Raw genomic sequence first — 6,779 nt, 5'->3', positions numbered from 1 at the left:
CTCGCCATTGTATTTTTTTATCTTATTTTTTTTGCTTAAAGATTGCCACCTGAGCTAGCCTCTGTTGCGCTTCTTTCTCAGTTCTAGAGGGTAGATTTCTCCGTGTTGCTTTTTCCCCAGGTCTCCACGCACTTCCTTCTATTTTTCCTTAAAAATTGCCACCTGAGCTAGCCTCTGTTGTCCATCTTCGTCCGTTTCAGTGGGTGGATTTCTCCGTGTTGCTTTTTCCCCAGGTCTCCACACCCTTGTGTGTTTCTTTGGCTTAACGATTGCCACCTGAGGTAGCCTCTGTTGCCCATCTTCCTCAGTTTCAGAGGGTGGATTTCTGAATGTTGCTTTTTCCCCAGGTCTCCACGCCCTTGTGTGTTTCTTTTGCTTAACGATTGCCACCTGAAGCCAGCCTCTCTTGCCCATCTTCCTCAGTTTCAGAGGGTAGATATTTCAGGGTTGCTTTTTCCCCAGGTCTCCACGCCTTTGGGTTTTGTTTTTGCTTAACGATTGCCACCTGAGCTAGCCTCTGTTGCCCATCTTCGTCCGTTTCAGAGGGTGGATTTCTCAGTGTTGCCTTTTCCCCAGGTCTCCACGCCCTTGTGTGTTTCTTTTGCTTAAAGATTGCCACCTGAGCTAGCCTCTCTTGCCATGTTCCTCAGTTTCAGAGGGTAGATATTTCAGGGTTGCTTTGTCCCCAGGGCTCCACGCCTTTGTGCTTTGTTTTTGCTTAAGGATTGCCACCTGAGGTAGCCTCTCTTGCCCATCTTCCTCAGTTTCAGAGGGTGGATTTCTCCGTGTTGCTTTTTCCCCAGGTCTCCACGCCCTTGTGTGTTTCTTTTGCTTAACGATTGCCACCTGAGCTAGCCTCTGTTGCCCATCTTCGTCCGTTTCAGAGGGTGGATTTCTCAGTGTTGCCTTTTCGCCAGCTCCCCACGCCCTTGTGTGTTTCTTTTGCTTAAAGATTGTCACCTGAGCTAGGCACTGTTGCCCTGCTTCCTCAGTTTCAGAGGGTACCTTTTTCAGGGTTGCTTTTTCACCGGGTCTCCTCGCCATTGTATTTTTTTATCTTATTTTTTTTGCTTAAAGATTGCCACCTGAGCTAGCCTCTGTTGCGCTTCTTTCTCAGTTCTAGAGGGTAGATTTCTCCGTGTTGCTTTTTCCCCAGGTCTCCACGCACTTCCTTTTATTTTTCCTTAAAAATTGCCACCTGAGCTAGCCTCTGTTGTCCATCTTCGTCGGTTTCAGAGGGTAGATTTCTCACTGTGGCTTTTTTGCCAGGTCTGCACGCCCTTGTGTTTTTTTTCTGCTTAAAGGTTGCAACCTGAGCTAGCTTCTTTTGCCCATGTCCCTCAGTTTCAGAGGGTGGATTTCTCCGTGTTGCTTTTTCCCCAGGCCTCCACGCCCTTGTGTGTTTCTTTTGCTTAAAGATTGCCACCTGAAGCCAGCCTCTCTTGCCCATCTTCCTCAGTTTCAGAGGGTAGATATTTCAGGGTTGCTTTTTCCCCAGGTCTCCACGCCTTTGTGTTTTGTTTTTGCTTAACGATTGCCACCTGAGCTAGCCTCTCTTGCCATGTTCCTCAGTTTCAGAGGGTAGATATTTCAGGGTTGCTTTGTCCCCAGGGCTCCACGCCTTTGTGCTTTGTTTTTGCTTAAGGATTGCCACCTGAGGTAGCCTCTCTTGCCCATCTTCCTCAGTTTCAGAGGGTGGATTTCTCCGTGTTGCTTTTTCCCCAGGTCTCCACGCCCTTGTGTGTTTCTTTTGCTTAAAGATTGCCACCTGAGCTAGCCTCTGTTGCCCATCTTCGTCCGTTTCAGAGGGTGGATTTCTCAGTGTTGCCTTTTCGCCAGCTCCCCACGCCCTTGTGTGTTTCTTTTGCTTAAAGATTGTCACCTGAGCTAGGCACTGTTGCCCTGCTTCCTCAGTTTCAGAGGGTACCTTTTTCAGGGTTGCTTTTCACCGGGTCTCCTCGCCATTGTATTTTTTTATCTTATTTTTTTTGCTTAAAGATTGCCACCTGAGCTAGCCTCTGTTGCGCTTCTTTCTCAGTTCTAGAGGGTAGATTTCTCCGTGTTGCTTTTTCCCCAGGTCTCCACGCACTTCCTTTTATTTTTTTCCTTAAAAATTGCCACCTGAGCTAGCCCCTGTTGCCCATCTCGTCGGTTTCAGAGGGTAGATTTCTCAGTGTTGATTTTTCCCCATTTCTCCACGCCCTCTTGCTTTTTTTTTTTTATTTCCTTAAATGTCGGCGCCTGAGCTAGCTTCTTTTGCCCATCTTCGTCAGTTTCAGCGGGTAGACTCTCCGCCTGCCTTCGACAGGCCCTCTGGACTGGAAAGCTTTCCTCCTCCCGTCATCACGGTCCTTCTCGGATGACGTGCCTGGTTTCGGTTTGACCGTCCCCGCCCGCCCTGATTTTCTAAGTCCTCCCGGGAACCCCGGGGGCGCTCCAGCCGCTCCGGGAAGCGGCGGCCTCCCGGCCGCACCGGCCCAGCCCGGCCCGGGCCGCCCCCTGGCCTCTCTGGGGGGAACTCTCCCCTTCCCCTTCCCGGTGATCGCCCGAGAAACCTTTTCCGAGTCCCCCTCCTGCGGCTGGGGCTGCGCCTTGGCGGCCGGGAGCCCGCGGGCGGACGCCCCGGGGCCGCACTGGGCCGGGAGGCTGGGTCCGAGGGGGCTCCGGGACGGGATCGGGCGGCCCGGCGGCCCGGCTGTGCTCCCCGGCGGGCCCGCGCTCCGGCTCCGTCCCGCTGAGGCGGTCGTCGGTCGCCGGGTGCCACCTGGCGGCCGCTTTTATATCGTCTCTTTCCTCCGGAGCTCCGGCGACGCGGGCCAAGGGACGGGACTCGGCCGCGGTGACCGAGGCAGAGTCCCGGGAGGCCGGCGTCGCTGGCGGGATCTGGCCCGGTGGCGCCGGGGCGTGAGCGCGACGCCCGCTCGCCGGAGATTGGAGGTGCAGGCTACTGAGGGAGGTGGCTGTCGCCGCGCCGCCCGGTGCCGGCCGGGGTGTGGGGCCTCCCGGACGGGTCGACCAGCAGCCGCCGGTGCCCCTCCGTCCCCGGGAGGGGGTGGGGGGCCGCCGCGGGGAACGGGCGAGGGAGCTCGTCCCGTGCCCGGCCGTCGTCCCGAGGGCGGCCCGGTGGTCGGGCCTTCCGCGTCGCCGATCCCCTTTCCGCGCCCCGCTCCGGAGGTGGGCGACCGGCCGGGGCCTTGCGGGGGAGGCCCGTGGAGGGCGCGACGGGCTCGGCCGCCGGGCTGGCCTTTTCCCCACTGGTCTTCCGAGTCGACCGGCTCTGGCGGTGGGGACCGGGCCCGGTCCTCGGATGCCTCCTCCTCCGTGGCAGTTTTTTTTTCCAAGTCCCGCCCTGGAGAAGAGCGTGGACCGGCCCCGGGAGCCCTCGAGGGCGGGCCGGGGAGGGCGTCCCCGGCCCGGACGCGTGCCCGGGGTGGGTCCGGGCCGTCGGACCGGACTTCTCTCTCCGAGTTTCGCGGGTCGCGTCTTTGTCCGGAGGCGGGAGGGGGCCGGCTCGAGGCGTAGGTGGAGCCCCGGCTGAGGGACGGGAGCCACGGTCCCGCCCCGGGCCCGGTCGCCGGAGGCGCCTCCGCGGAATTCTTTTCTAAGTCCTGACCCGGCGACTCAGAGGGAGGGACCGACCGGTCCCGGCCCGCGCGGGCGGCCCGGGGAGGCTGTCCCCGGCTCCCCCTGCCGCCACGCTTCTGGGGTCGACCAGATGGCCCCGGGAGCTCCGGGCCTGGTGGCGATGGGGTCGTGCTTGGGGTCTGGTGGCCGTGGCCGTGATCCAGGGGTTCCCCTGGTGATCCGTGGGTGGGCCCCGTCTCCGGGCGCGGCGATTCTTGCCCCCGAATGGGTGGTTTTGTGCCGCCAGATAAGTGCTGACACGCTCTGCTCGGGTGACAGTCGCCCGAGAGCTTCCGGGTGCCTGGATGCGTGTGCGGGGAGGGCTCCGGGCTCTGGCCGAGAACCGGACGCCCGTTTCCACCCCCGCCGCTTGAGCCGCCCGCTGGGGCCTGCGCGCCGGCTCTTGTGCGTTCCAGGCGCCCCCACGACCGTGGTGCCACCTCCGGTCTCTGGTACCCGAGGGCGGCGGGGTTAGGGGCGCGGGGTCCTCTACCACGTGCACTCCCTGCCGCCGGCACCCGGGTGCGGTCGCGACTTACCCCATCCCACCGGCTCCGTGCCAGTGCGTGTCAGGCGTTCTCGTCCTGGGGTCGTCGCCCGCGCTTGCTGGAGGAGGAGAGGGGTCGGTGAGGCTGAAGCAGGCTCCTCCGCTCGCTGTCCTCGCCGGCCTTCCCTTGCTCGGGGGTCCCTCGCGTTATGCTGCCGACCGATGTGGTGATGCTGTGCTCTCCCGGGCCGGGCCTAAGCCGTGCCAGACGAGGGACGGACGTTCATGGCGAACGGGACCGCTCTTCTCGCTCTGCCCGCGGGTCCCCTCGCCCGTTCTCCCCCGCTGCGAGTGGCGTGTGGGAGGCGGCAGGGGTGCGGAATCCGGCCCGACCTCGCTCCCCCGCCCCGTGCCTCGTGGCGTGGGCGGTGTCGGGGTCTCCGTGACGCGGCGGATGCTCTGCCTGTGCCTCTTGGCTGTGTCTCGCGGGCGGCCCTCCCCGCGGTGGGGCGGGCCGTGTTGCCGCCGCGCCGCGCGCCTTCCCGGGCGCGTGAGCGCGTTCCCCAGGCCGTTGGCGGTGCCCCTGGAGCGTTCCAGGTCGTCCCTCAGGCGCCCGAGGCCGAGTGGCGGTGTCGTTCCCTGTTCCCGTCGGCCTCCTCAGGTAACCGCTGCGCTGGTGTGTCTGAGGAGCGGGGGGGGTCGAGTCGGTAAGGGAGGCGTGCCCCTCGTCCCCCTCGGGGGGGACGGGTGCCTCGTCGCCCCCCACGGCGTGCCGTGTGGGGGCGGGCAGGCTCGGGCGCGTGCCCGCGCGTTCCCCTTGCTGGGGTTTCCCCGCGGGTGTGGGAGTGACCGTGGCGGGCCGAGCCAGCGGCGTGGCGCTGGCTCTTTGGTTGGGAGGTGCTGTTTGATCGGCACCTCCGTCCCAGTCTCTGCCTCCCTTGGTCTCTCGGCCTGAGGGGAGGCACTGACTTGGGAGCCGCACAGGGGCCTTGTAGATCCCTAGCTAAGCCCAGTGTGGCCAGAGATGGCGAGCCCGGGGCAGCGCGGGCTCGCGGCCCTGACCACGGACGCTCCGACTTGCTCTAGGCCTTACCTCTACCGCAGACCCCTCCTGCATTGCGTGGCCATGGTGTCTGTAAGCGCCTTGGTGGGCCCGATGGCGGACGATGGGCGGGGGCGACACGCCCTCGGTGAGAAAGCCTTCTCTAGCGATCCGAGAGGGTGCCTTGGGGTACCGGACCCCCCAGCCGCCGCCCCTCCTTTGCGCGTAGTAGCCACGGACGCCACCACCGTGGCGCGTGGGCAGAGCTGCTCTTTGCCTACCGCGGCCGGCGCCTCCCCCCTCCGAGTCGGGGGAGGGTCACGCCCGGCCGGGCCGTCGTCGGGCGCGGGGCCGCGCGTGTGCGCGAGCGTGCGCGTGGTTCTCCCGTCGCGCGCTGGGGCGGGGAGAGGGCCCGGCCCCGTCCGGGCTCCGCCCCGCCGCGAGCGGCTGGCTCTCCGCTCGCTCCCGTCCCGAGCCGCAGCCGGTGGTGGCGTGCGGGCATGGGTGGGGGCCGCCGCCGCTCTCGGGCGCGTTCCCTCGGGACGTGGGCCCCGGAGCAGACCAGACAGGCAGACGGGTGGCTGGGTGGACGGGGCGGCCCCCGGCGGCGGGGGCGCCTCACGTAGGCCCCGGCGGTGGGGCCGGGCCCGCGGGAGGCCGAGGGGTGGCTGAGGCCGGCCGGCGTCCCAGGCGTCGTGGGACCGCCCTCGCGTGTCGTTGGCGGTGGGATCCCGCGTGTGTTTTCCTGGTGGCCCGTCCGCGCCCGAGGCCGTCCCCGGGAGCCTTCCCGCGAGCCCGTGCTCCCTCCGTCGAGGCGCGCGCCGCGCTCCCCGCTGCCCCCGGTGCTCCCCCGCCCGGGCAGACGCCTGGCCGCGCCGCCCACCGGCCGGGACCGAAGTGGGCCTCGCCGTGCGGGTGTCGCCTCCGGCCACCGAGGCCGGTGGTGGCCCCGGGCGAAGTGCTCTCGGCTCCGGTCGGGTGGGGCCCGCGCGCCAGGCGCCCGGCGCGGGACGCTGGCGCCGTGTGCGGGAGAGCCCTGGCCGTGGCGGGGCCGAGCCCCCGTGAGCTGCGCGCGGGGCGACGGGGCCAGTCGCCGTTCTGGGCGCCGCGGGACCGCCCCTGGTGCTGGAGGCCCCTGGCGGTGAGACCCCGTGTGTGCTCCGGCGGCCGACTTGCCTCGGGAGGTTCTGTCTTCCCTCCTTCGCCCCGAGCGCGTCTCTCGGCGGGCCGCGGCCCTTCCGCCGCCGCCTCTCCGGCGCCTCGGCCCTCGCCGCCGCCGGCCTTCTCCCGAGCCCTTCCCCGTCGTCGCCTGTTCTGGCTGCCCGACCGGGGCCCCGCCCCGAGCGCGACTCGCTTCCCGGGGCCGCTGCGGCCTCCTCCGTGTCCGCCGCCGCCACCCGCGCGACGGCGACGTTGCGTGCGGGCGGGGGACCGTCTCCCGCGGCGCCCCGTTCTGGCGCGCGCGTGTCTGTCGCAGCGCGGGTCGGGTCCCGGCCAGCCGTCGTGACCGGCCGCCGGCGCGCCGCGCCACCCCCGGGGGCGGGGGGTCGGGCCTCGGTCCGGCTCTCGGCCCGCGGGGGCGTGCGCGGGCCGTCCGGCCGGCCGGTGTCGACGCGACTGCCTGGT

This window comes from Equus asinus, unplaced genomic scaffold, assembly GCF_041296235.1.
Source record: "Equus asinus isolate D_3611 breed Donkey unplaced genomic scaffold, EquAss-T2T_v2 contig_98, whole genome shotgun sequence".
Taxonomy (NCBI): Eukaryota; Metazoa; Chordata; class Mammalia; order Perissodactyla; family Equidae; genus Equus; species Equus asinus.
Note: the sequence above shows the minus strand (reverse complement) of the source record.